The sequence below is a fragment of the Lepisma saccharinum genome, chromosome 2 (genome assembly GCF_977018435.1).
Source record: "Lepisma saccharinum chromosome 2, izLepSacc3.1, whole genome shotgun sequence".
Taxonomy (NCBI): Eukaryota; Metazoa; Arthropoda; class Insecta; order Zygentoma; family Lepismatidae; genus Lepisma; species Lepisma saccharinum.
In genome coordinates this window covers 149,193,473-149,205,911 of record NC_139230.1, presented here as the reverse complement: position 1 = coordinate 149,205,911, position 12,439 = coordinate 149,193,473, and the positions used below count along the sequence as shown (strand labels likewise).

General features: G+C 36.3%; 1 protein-coding gene and 1 non-coding gene across 2 annotated transcripts in view; one reads left to right on the top strand and one right to left on the bottom strand.

The window, feature by feature from the left end:
• The window catches only part of LOC145983696 (uncharacterized), a 131,228-nt gene that overhangs the window by 74,615 nt on the left and 44,174 nt on the right, over positions 1-12,439 (bottom strand). The gene's annotated exons all lie outside the window — the stretch shown is intronic.
• Positions 4,626-4,697, top strand: TRNAD-GUC (transfer RNA aspartic acid (anticodon GUC)). Its single transcript has one exon. It is a non-coding gene; the product is annotated as a tRNA-Asp (tRNA).

Genomic DNA, 12,439 nt, shown 5'->3' with positions numbered 1-12,439 from the left:
TCGATCGCACACATTCATTCTACATACATAAAAGTAGAAAAACATTGATAATTTGCTATCTGAAGGTCATGCTGAGCCCAAACAAAGGCTGCAAACAGGTAGAGAAGTGTGGAATTCTTTGCTTATCAGAAGGTTGTTCGCTCTTTCTACCTCCATGTTGTGCTTTGATATATTTTGGTTCACATTCACGTTTGCATGCATTTAAAATACCAAAAAAATGTATTGTAAATAAGGAAAGTTATTAAATACTCTGTGGCTGCAGAGCAGTAGAAGTGCTAGAAAATGTTTGTTTAGGCCATCATGTGTAATACTTCCCTGTAAAACATCTTATCAATACCTTTTAGTAAAAAACAGGCGTCGTTAGCGGAGGGCATGGGGAAAGTGTCCCCCCATTAGTTTATTATACCCCATGTCCCCCTCACAATAACTTAGGATTAACCGTTTATAGTTCAAATACGAGGGCTGATCAACAAAGAGTGAGACTGATTTTTTTTTTTAACAGCGTCCTGTCCTGTATCGTTACATGCTTGTAATGTGCATATTGGACAAGAGTGGGGTTTCATACATAATCCAGAGATAGCAGCACTATCGGATCCTTTGTTTGGTAACAAAGCTCTTTGATCTAGGCACTGCGTGCATTTCGCATAACACACAATGGAGGTGAGGAGCAGTATGAAGCAATCAAATGGACGATGTCGTGAAGTTCTACGTCTCTTTGGTGATGGAGGTGATGCCTTTCTGGAATCAGTGATCACCGTTGATGAGTCGTGGGTGCACCACTACGACCCAGAAGGAAAATAAGCCACCACAGAATAGAAATAGCCAGGGTCTGCAACACCGAAAAAGCCGAAAGTTGTTCCATCTGCAGATAAAGTGATTGTGATAACTTTCTTTGACTGTATGGGAATGGCGTATCATCACGCAATTTCCTGCACTCTATCACTACAGCAGAATAGTACACGTCAGTGTAGGTGACACTGAGAAGGCACATTACAAAGAAACGACCCCAACTTCATCGGAATGGGAGGCAACTTCATCGTGACGGTGCACAACCTCATGTGGCAAATCATGTCAAGGCATACGTATTTGGCGAAATTCAACATCACCTGTGTACCACATCCACCTTATATCCCAGACCTAGGCCTCTGTGATTGTTTCTGTATCTTACACTCAAGTCAAAGCTTGATTTGATATCAAATCCTGCTGAATCTCAAGCAGTGCTGAAGAAATGTGAGGCGATTCTCAAGGATCTCACAAAGAATGACTTACATCATGTGTTTGGGAAATGGCAGAAACGTTGTCATAAGTGCATTCAAGTAGGGGGAGAACTACTTTGAAAAAGGTCATGTAACCCTTCCACCAGAGTAAGAAGCATATGCTCAAAAAAATCAGTCTCACTCTTTGTTGATCAACCTTCGTAATATACAAAAGTTTCCTGCAAGTGAGTAGAAAATGCTTTTTCTCCATTGAACTCGGCATACCGCAACAACCACCCCAAGACACCGATGCTCTGACAACGACTAGAAGTACAGCCACGGTAATCTCATTTATGAGGTGTCTTATTATTTTCTGTATTAGGTGAGCCGCCTCAAGTCACTCGTCTAACGTCCCAAACTTCAGGTAGCCCCGCTTCTGGCCAGTAATATATGTGGGAAAATAGGAAAAAAAATATTTGTAACTCAATAAACAATTTAGACTCGAAAAGTAAATTATGTGAAAGTCTAGAGAGGGATCCAAAATTATTGACATCATACTTTAAATGAATTCTAAATAGTTAATATAAATCAGAATAGTTAATGTTAATGGTATGGTATGGTAGGTATGGTAGGTTCACGTCAGACAAAATGGAAATAATTTTGAAATTTAATTTCAATAACTTTCTAAAATTTTAGGACTTTCTGCTTAATATATTTCGCAATAATGCTTTTGTTCAGTGGCGTGCCCAATGGAAGGTGACGGTTATAACCCCCCCCTTTCGCCCAGTAGCCCTATTCCTAAAAAAAGAATGTCAAATATGAAAAGATGGCAAAATGAGAGCTGACTACCAGAAAAAGTGTACGTAACCCCTCCCTTTTGAAAATCCTGAGCACTCCACTGCTTTTGTTATATAAATGTCTTGGTTATTAATCGAGACACTGTTTGGTGTGACTATTTGTGACACATTCTACTGGAAAACAAGACGACATCCACACAATTTATTTTATCTCCAAATTAATATATTTATTAAACAGTGTTGGCGGTTTTCTCGTAACATCAAAGATGGTAGCCTACGTAGATGAAATTTGAGTTAAAGAATCCATTTTATCATAATTTTGTTCTTTTTTAAGTTTGTTCTTTAAGTACACTTTGGGCACAGAAAGGCTAATTGGGACACAGTCTACGTGGGACCCGAACAACTATGTGCCTCCACCGGGTATCGAACCCGGGACTCTTTGATTACAAGGCAACGACGTTACAATTACGTCACCAGGGAGCATTTTATCATAAAATAGAGTCAAGAAATGAAATTTTTTAAATGTTGTTCCATTGTTACGGTTAGCGAAGTTGTAAAAATTCAACTGTATTTGAAATTGAAATTTTTGTAATTTAAGATTTTGTTTACAAAGAACATGTCTCGAGCATAAAGTTGATCGATGACTCATGACCAAGGCTAATCAGTAGGTGGGGAACCTCTCATCGGGAACAATATATAATATGTATTCCTCGGCCCAGCCAAGTGCACCACGCCCAATGACGTGAGACATTCAATGAAGCCCGACCTTTATGGGACACTGAATAAGTACTCTCACTTTTGAATCTAAAATGACTAGGTGTGAATCGTCTTTGAAGACAAGGCTTCTACACTGTTACTTGAAAAAGATACTGGAAACGAGTTGTTTATAAAGCAAAGCCACATTGTGTAGGGAGGAGACAGACAGACAATTGTTCGTGTGTAGACAATTGCCTCTAGAATTGAAGTGTTGGGCATTGAAAGTCGTAGTCACCATATCAAATCTTAGTCACGCCACATTCTCTCTGAGGAAAAAAAATACATCTTTTGTGTGTCAAATATAATATTTTGGTATTGAAGAGATACTTCTAAGAGTGACGCCAATCTTTGATGAATATTCTCCCATTAAACTTATTGGTCTCAGGACATCTACTTATTTTATCAGAAATGCCATATGAGTTCTTATTATGTCTGGAGTTGTTAAAATGTGTTCAAGTTTCAAAGTTATATAACCTTCCATGAACGAAGTGCTGGAGAGTGCTCTTTCAACTGTGAGAGGCCGATGCATAGACCAGTTTAGCACCGAATAACTAACATGTCGTTGCACTAGTGTGCAAATTAAACATGTGTTACGTCATAAGGTGGAATGTACTACAAGTAGCTTGTCTCAGCCTTGATTAGATCTTTTGCAACGGAGGATGATCTAACAATTTTGCAAAAGTATGTGACAAATATGCATGGGATTTTCAAAACTGACCATATGACTTTTAAAAGACGTTTCTGTATCTTATTTCAGTACCCATTAAACAGCACTGAAAGCAAAATGAGATCAATATGTCGAAGAAATGAGTAAGAATACAGGAACGCATTCTTGGAAACTTCATTTAAAAAGTACCACTAATAACGGAGGAGCAGTGATGCCAAGTTTTAGCACTGCTTTATGCAGCAAATGCAAAATTTTGAACACGTCACATGTACGTGAGAGTTATTTTCTTCTAAATTATTTTTGCATCCAATTGTAACACTTTGACTTAATCGAAGAGTGTTCCACTATTAAATACACTGAAATAATTTCAATCTTTATTGCATACAATGAGACCTTATGGGTTTTAATGACCATTTGCCCCAAGCAGGGTTATTTTTGTCAAAAAGAGATGTCTTGAACGTTAGAAGAGAATGATCATTTGGTAGAGTTGCGTCATTATTTCCTACTTGTTTATTTACAAGGCGATATTCGCTTGTTATACTTTTCACGATTTTGGTGCTGAAGAAAACAACCACATTTAGTAGCGCGCAGAATTTTTCCTTGGAAATGGGCTAAGACAGGGGTTCCCAAACGTTTTCGTTTCACGGCGCCCTTGGTGTTTCAAGATTTTTCCGCGGCGCCCAAGTCAGAATGTAGGCCTATATAACACTTGCAACGCTCAGTTAGTGTGGTTAGGTTGCTTTCCTTAACTTTGAAAATAAACATATATTTTAAATTCAGAAATATTTTACATGTAAAAAGTACTAAATAAGCACATGTTTGGAACATTCATATCATTAACTGAATTTCAGTGAAAATATTGGAACATTTCGAGGTGCACCTGTAAACCAGCCACGGCGCCCCAGGGCGCCGCGAGGCACGCTTTGGAAACCACTGGGCTATAAGATAAATTTCGCTGGTCAATTTTGCTATGTGCAATCCGATCGAGGGCTGAACCACGTGCATATCTATGCTAGTTGGTGGACATAATTCGATGGGAGATGTTTACTCGAATTTTGAGGATAGCTGGGGCATGCTTGAATCAGTCAACAATGTGGCAATTCAATGATAAGACGGGTGGCAGGGGCTTACGTAAAGTTTTGAATGAAGGCATTCTGTCCGAGAGCGAGGTGTTATAAATATGAGATATCAGAAAGCACTCGTCAGCAGTCCTCGGTAGTATAGTGGTCAGTATCCCCGCCTGTCACGCGGGAGACCGGGGTTCGATTCCCCGCCGGGGAGTGTGGGGCTTTTTATGTAAACAAATTTAGCAATTCTCCCAGTAGGAGTGCTCCTTTGGTACACTTCGCAAAATCTTATTTGACCGCCCCGAAAGAATTCTAAGTCCCGAAATTGTAAACTTAGCAACATTGCACTTCAGCTCCAGGTGACAGTAGCCAATTTTGAGTAGGTCCTTCCACTAGACGATAAACTCTGCGGTGATAAGTTTTCAATTTAACACTTTCCATGAACTTAGAAACTATAAACCGCTATTATAATACACAATCAAACAGCTATAATAAATTGGAAAAAGAACCTTGAAGGATATTTACGATTCTGCTTGCTCGACTTGAAATTTGGGGGGTTTGAAACACTGAATAGAGCTTTTCTCCACCTGGAGGAAATTGCCATCAAGTTTGTGCACAAAGAAGCAAATTTGTGAGGAGTTTATGCGACATTTTATTTACAATACCTTGCATAATATCGAACAGTTCTCAAAAACATATATTTTACACGACTTGTCGAGAAAATGTGCTTGAAACACAGGAAGGTGGGAGTCTTCATAAACGTCAACATGTTTTTAAGGGTACAACGTCATTAAGTTAACGTACCGCAGTTGGTTAGGCGCTGCTATCTTTATTTTTCATCAAGCGTGAAAGGTCGCGGGTTCAAATCCCACCCTCTCCTCTTTCTTTTTTTTTTGTTTGCTGAACAGATACCGTTGATATTAGAATATTTAAAAAATGCATCCGATGCATACTTGAGGGACGTCCCTTCTGCGCATATTTTCCCTTAGAAGTTGGAGTTTTCCAGGATTTAAAGTTAAAACTTTTCTTTTTAGTTATTGTTCATATGTTGTGTTAACACACACATCATGATTAATTCACAAATCACATATATGTATTCAGGATGCAAAATGTAATGTTATTTAAGTTATGTATTGTTTGTTCTTTACTGACACCTAAAATATTGATTATTTGATTTCGATATACTAAAAAAAGATATACAGTTATGTTAAGTAGTGATGTAGTGCAGTACTGTAACGAAGGAGAGCGTTTAATGAGATCAAATTGCTAAGATTGGAAATTTTATGTCCGTTCCTTCGTAATGACTGTTGTCAATCCCCTCACCACCATCTTACCATGCGTCTAAAACTAATAGTAAATCGCTAATTAACATAAATAAATTGTTATTGCGACGAAGGCCGATTCGATAAGAAACTACTAATAAGTATCTATATAGTGAGTGACAAACAAAAAATTCAAAACCTCATAATGATCGTTAATTCCTCACTGCTTTGTAACTAAAATGTTTGTCTTCTTTGAACAGAAAGTACGAGTATCAGATATAACAAACTTTCGGCACTAAATTTGCAATATTCGAAACCACCATTACAGACTTAGCTTTATGTAACTTGATTCTGCGCATTCCACGTGGCATGTGACTTCCTCCTATCATCGAAATAACTTTCTCTTACTATTTCCTTTCCTCTCGTGAAATACAGAGACCAATGTTAACTTCTTAGCACGGTGGATAAACTTTACACCCAACGATATACTCCTGAAAAAAATCCTGCCTAGGTGGAGAATCGAACCTACGACCTCCCTCGTTAGAATCAAGCACGCTACCTCCTCTCCAGGTAGCTCATGTTAAAATTTGCTACCAGTTTGAAGAAACCAATTCACACATAATGTCATATCTATTTTTTCCTCATGGCAATTTTCATGAGGAAACGAATTCAGATAAAATCGAGAAACGCTGAAAGGGAAAAATGATAAACATGTCTATTGGCGTTTTGTCATATTTTGTAAATTGTGTAAAAATTTCGTGTTTTGAACAAGCAATCGTTTAGTTACGAAGTATTTTGTTGTTTGTTTAAAGTAGGAACATGGGAGCGAGAAGGAGTCATTTGAACCAGACCCCGTTTGACAAGAAACTTCAGCTTTTTTCCAAAGACTGTATGAAAAGAGAGAGGAACGTGTGGAATATAAAATATGTGTGAAATCAAAACAATGGAAACATTGAAAGATAATACTAACGAACTTCAAACTATGGAAAACATATTTTCGTGGTGGAAAACTCCAAGTCATTTTCGAAATATGAACTTGATTTTTTCTGTATTATAAAGTGGAGATATGGGACGATACGATCCCTCAGAAAGAGAATTTTAAGTAAGCTACCTCCAACTTTTTCAATGGTCATAATTACTAATTAGGGTCCGAAAGTTGATGAAAAATCAACTTTTTTTCTGACCCTTAAAAACAATGCTAAACCTGATATCATGTCCGTTTCCCTTCAGTTAGAGCCAGAAAACACTTTCTATTTTACATTTTTTTTGCATTTTTCGGCCTTTTTTGGCTTTTAGTTTATTTGTGAGTATTTTTAACAGTTTTTCTTGCATTTTTACTTATTTTTGAGGTTTATTTTTCTCCTCCCCTGTTGTTTCGTGCATTTTAAATGCATTTACTAGTAAAACTTACATATTTAGATTTCTTGACATGGTCCTTTTAGCAAATTCACCATGAATCGAAAATACGGTCAATGGAAAAGGATAATATTATTCGTAATTGAAATGTTAGGCAATGGATTAAAATACTTTGTGTGAATATCTACTTTGAGGTTCTTTTTCTGGACACTATTATCGTTTTAATCTGTAGTTTTAAAGTAAAATTAGTCACAATATTAGATGCAATTACACTCTGGTATACGCGAAGCAGAACTGTATTTTCGGACTCTGGCCGACTACAGTATCATAGAAGGCCCACTCTGAAAGGAGATGCATTGGTTGATTTGGTGTTTTAAGTCAACTTTATGCATAGTAAGGCTAATCGGGACTGGACCTACAGTTTAAAGTGGAATCGGAACCGAGTGCATAAAATAACGTGAACCGTGTGGTGTAGGGGGATCGTTTGCTTATGGAATGGAAGGTCATGGGTTCAAACATACTTCTTTGCGAAATCTTTTTCGGGAAGTAAACGGCTTTGGACGAGAATGCTTATCTACGTTTCTTGGATATTTCCGTTGATATTTATGCGATTTATGTCCAGCATTTGACATGTAAGTTCCTAATATGTGTTAACTTATAACAGCTGAATGAAACGAAAAGTATTTCCTAAAATCTTGCCAATCACTGAAAGATTAAAAACATTAGTAGAGACATTACTTGAGGCGACGATTATGGAGTGTGGAGGGGCAGATGACCCAGCACTATGCTAAACATTATCTACCAAGGGAAAGAAACTATCCTTGCCCTGCCCCTCCTCCCACCTTGCCCCATCAGTTTTGAAACCCAATCGCCGCCACTGAGCATGCATCGCATAAATATTTACAGTAATATCATATAATATTATATTACGTTATTAGAACACTTCGTACTCGGTAAATAAAAAGGAAAAGATAATAAGGAAATGGTGGGATTTGAACCTACGATGTTTCGATCTTGACGAAAACAGTAAAAAAACGAAAGTGCTGTCATCTAACCAACTACTCCAGGAGATTGTTAACAGAAATCTCAGTAAAACACGTTAATCTCAGTTGAAGCAACATTGTGCCGGAGTTTCGAACCATTTTTCGCCAAGAACCAAGGAAAAGACGCACTTTGCAGAATCGTTTGGTGTTGTGCAAGGTATCTTTACTAAACATTTCGCATAAAATCATCATAAATTTGCCTTCTTGCATTCAAATGTGACCGCAATTCTTTCTAGGTGGAGTAGAACCTGTTCAGTGTTTCACAATGCACATACATTTTCCTATTTTCAAATTCAGAACGAAGAATCTTGAAATATTTTCAACATTCGTATTTCTACTTAACATTTTCTTTGTCTACTCATATATTTTATTACTGCGTTAGGGTATCTTTACCTTATGGAATGTGAAAGAATGAAAAAAAAATCACGAGCGTTTTCATTCAGGAAGAAGAAATGTTGCAAAGTTGGCTACTCTTAGTTGGCTCTGAAGCGCTATGCTGCCAAATTTACGAATTCCGGACTTTGAAATTTTTCAGGGCGGTCAAATAAGATGTTGCGAAGTGTACTTCTCCGAGTTAAAGGTATCCAATATGATGTTGTAATAGGGGATAGAGAATGGAAGTAGCATCGGTGATTCAGTGGTAGAATGATCGACTGCAACGTAGAATTAATTAGATTTCTTTTAAGTTACAATTATAACCATCCCCCCCAAGCAGAAACCTCCAAAAGAGGGAAGAAATTTTCAGATATCGAAAGGTTTTCTCCTTCAGTTATGCGCTATGTGTTCCCATATATTAAAAATATCTTACATGCCATAAATATTTATTCTTAAATAGGATGTTGTGAAAAGGAAAATTTGTTGAGTCATAACAAATATCAGAGGATTTAATAATAATGACCCGTGGCTCTATAGCCCGTAAAGGCCTTGGCCTATCTCCCGACTGCCCACAATCCTACCTAGAGGTATGGAGATCTTCAACCGGTAATGGTGTGACGTGGGGTCAGCCACAAGAGGATTTAGTTTAATTTATTTATTTATTCTTATACTATATTTACTTTGTCGTACAATACAGATAAGTTATTGAAATTAGCTGTATCTAGATGAAATGATTTGTTCTGGTTACATTTTTTCTAATTTATTAACATCTTTAACCAGTTAGTAAAGGACGTAGTTTCCTACTTTATAATATGATATAGTATTTAAAAGTAACATTTAATTCTGAGCAAGCCACTCAAACAATTCCATTGATTTAATTATTTATTTTAAATATTATGCACTTATCATCGTTATTTACCGTTAGCAGTTGGTATTTGGTTACAGTGAAGTTTTAAATTTCAATTTTTAAAATCTTATTGTCATCCATTGTTTTGTAATTCGTAACCCGGTAACAATGTGTACAAATCAAAATAATATGCAACTGAATATACGTTATATGTTGTGATAAAAATTAAATGTGCTTAGTGTTGCTTATTCATCTTGAGAACTTGTCAAACACTACTGCGGCATTATCACGCAAGGTGTTCTAGGTTAGAGAGCAAATTCAATACATAGTTGTTGTTGTTTTTTAAATTAACTTAATTGTAGCAGACTGAAGTAGTTTCTTGACGTGTTTGTTACCCGCTTCAGGTTACAATTTCTTACTCCTTTTGAGACGTGTAACTTTTTTGGGGGAAGGGGGGTGTAAATTACATGTTTCAATGTAATTGAAGGTCTATGACATGGAAATACTGGAAACAGGAAAAAAAGAAAATGAAAATTTAGTGATGGTCTATGACATGGAAACACTGGAAACAGGAAAAAAAGAAAATGAAAATTTTCTTTTTTTCCTGTTTCCAGTATTTCCATGTCATAGACCATCACTAAACACACCTTTTGTTGCCTTCAAACATCAACAGTGTTGCCACTGTACCTCATTTTTTTTAAAACACCCATTTGGACCGGTACGCCTTTACGAGGCATTTCAGGATTGGCTATACGCGAACACGATCGGTTTTCTTCTCTGAACTATAGATGTCGAAATAGTCCACCTACCCAAGGTGGAAATTGACGTCCAAATTTCAGTACGAATGTTTGACATGCAATTTTCCATGCTTTGTGGAAAAATAAATTTACACTTTCACTTACATTTGGCAACACTGCACCCCGTTTGTTGTTTCTATGTTTAAAAATATATACTTGGACAGGGCTAACATTTGGTGTATGACTTATGTATGTACAGGTTTCGGTTACAAAGTAACGTCACTCTTAATTCCCAGTTGCACCGTTCGTGGGACACCCTGTAGTTGTGCTATCTAGTATGTTTGTTTTGTCTTGCGTAGTAGTTGTGCTGTCTAATTTGTTTGTGTTTGTCTTGTGTAGTAGTTGTGGTGTGTAGTTTGTTTATGTTTATATTGTGTAGTAGTTGTGGGGTGTTTGTGTTTATATTGTGTTATAGTTGTGATGTGTTTGTGTGTGTCTTGTGTAGTAGTTGTACTGTCTAATGTGTTTGTGTTCGTCTTGTGTAGTAATTGTGCTGTCTAATGTGTTTGTGTTTGTCTTGTGTAGTAGTTCCTCCATTCATATTGGGGGTTAGGCGTAGAGCTGACAACTCTGCACTGTAAAAAAAAAATGTCAAGAAACAGCAATATAAGGCCAAGGTAAAATAGTCCCCCGTTTGGATCTCCGGGTGGGGACTACTTTGGGAGGTCCCTGGACTAAGGATAAGATCTACAATAGGAATAAGGATATTAAATTAGGCACCTGGAATGTTCTGAGCCTTTACCGGCCTGGGGCATTTCAGTGTACAGTTAATGAGATAGTTAATTATAAATTAGATGTAGTAGCTGTCCAGAAAGTTAGGTGGCCAGGAGAAGGGAATTGTAAAACTAAAAATTATACTTTTTTCTATGGTGGTACTGAAAATCATAATTTTGGAACAGGCTTTTTCATAAATAATATAATTATCTCGGCTCTTAAAACAGTAGAATTTATTAATGATAGGATATCATATGCAGTTTTACAGGGTAGGTGGTGTAAAATTATTTTAATAAACATACATGCACCAACGGAAGATAAAGATGATAATACTAAAGATGATTTTTATACAGAGTTAGAACAGGTCTTTGATAAATTTTCCCAGTATGATATGAAAATTCTGTTAGGTGACTGTAATGCACAGATTGGCAAAGAAGAGACATTTAAACCCACGATTGGTAAAGAAAGTCTTCATGAATTAAGTAATGATAATGGTATAAGATTGATTACTTTTGCAACCTCAAAGAATTTAATTGTGAAAAGTACCACTTTTAAACATAAAGATATCCATAAATATACCTGGTCTTCTCCAGATGGTAAAACTCATAATCAGATAGATCATATTCTCATTGATAAGAGAAGGCATACTAGTATAATTGACGTTCGTATACATAGAGGTGCTGACTGTGCCAGTGACCATTATTTAGTAATTGCTTAATTAAGAGAAAGACTCTCAATGATAAATCATAAGCAACAAAATCTAAAAGTTCTAAAATTTAATACAGGAAAATTTACTGATGAAAGAATTAAGAAAGATTACCAAATTAAACTGTCAAATAGATTTGATGTTTTGCAGGATTTAAATGATGATGAAAATATAAATGAAACAGACGTAAATAAGAATTGGGAGCACATACGCAATGCAATAGAATCAGCAGCTAAAGAAAGTATAGGATACCATAAACCAAGAAAAAGTAAGCCATGGTTTGATAAGGAATGTCATAATCTAATAGAAATAAGAAATCAGGCTAGACTTAGGTGGTTAAATAACTCTGATGATACAAATCTAAACAATTATAATAGAATAAAGCGAGAAGTTAACCGCACGTTTAGAAGTAAAAAAAGAGATTACTTGAAAAGCAAAATTAACGAAATTGAAACAAACAGCAAAAATAAAAATATCAGAGAATTATATAAAGGTGTAAATGAGTTTAGAAAGGGGTGGCAACCTAAAGTAAATTTGATAAAAGATAAAGACGGTGATTTTCTAGCTGACCCAAGCGATATTCTAAATAGATGGAAGAGCTACTTTAATGACCTTTTAAATGTTCATGTAGGAGATAAATCAGAAGTAAATGAAGTCCACACAGCAGAACCTTTAGTTCCAGAACCTAACTTGACTGAAGTTAAAGATGCTATTAAAAGGTTAAAGAATAACAAAGCACCAGGGATTGATTTAATACCAGCTGAGTTAATTAAATATGGTGGAAATTCATTAATATGTCAAATTCATAAATTAATTTGTTTAATATGGAATAAAGAAGAAATCCCTCAACAGTGGA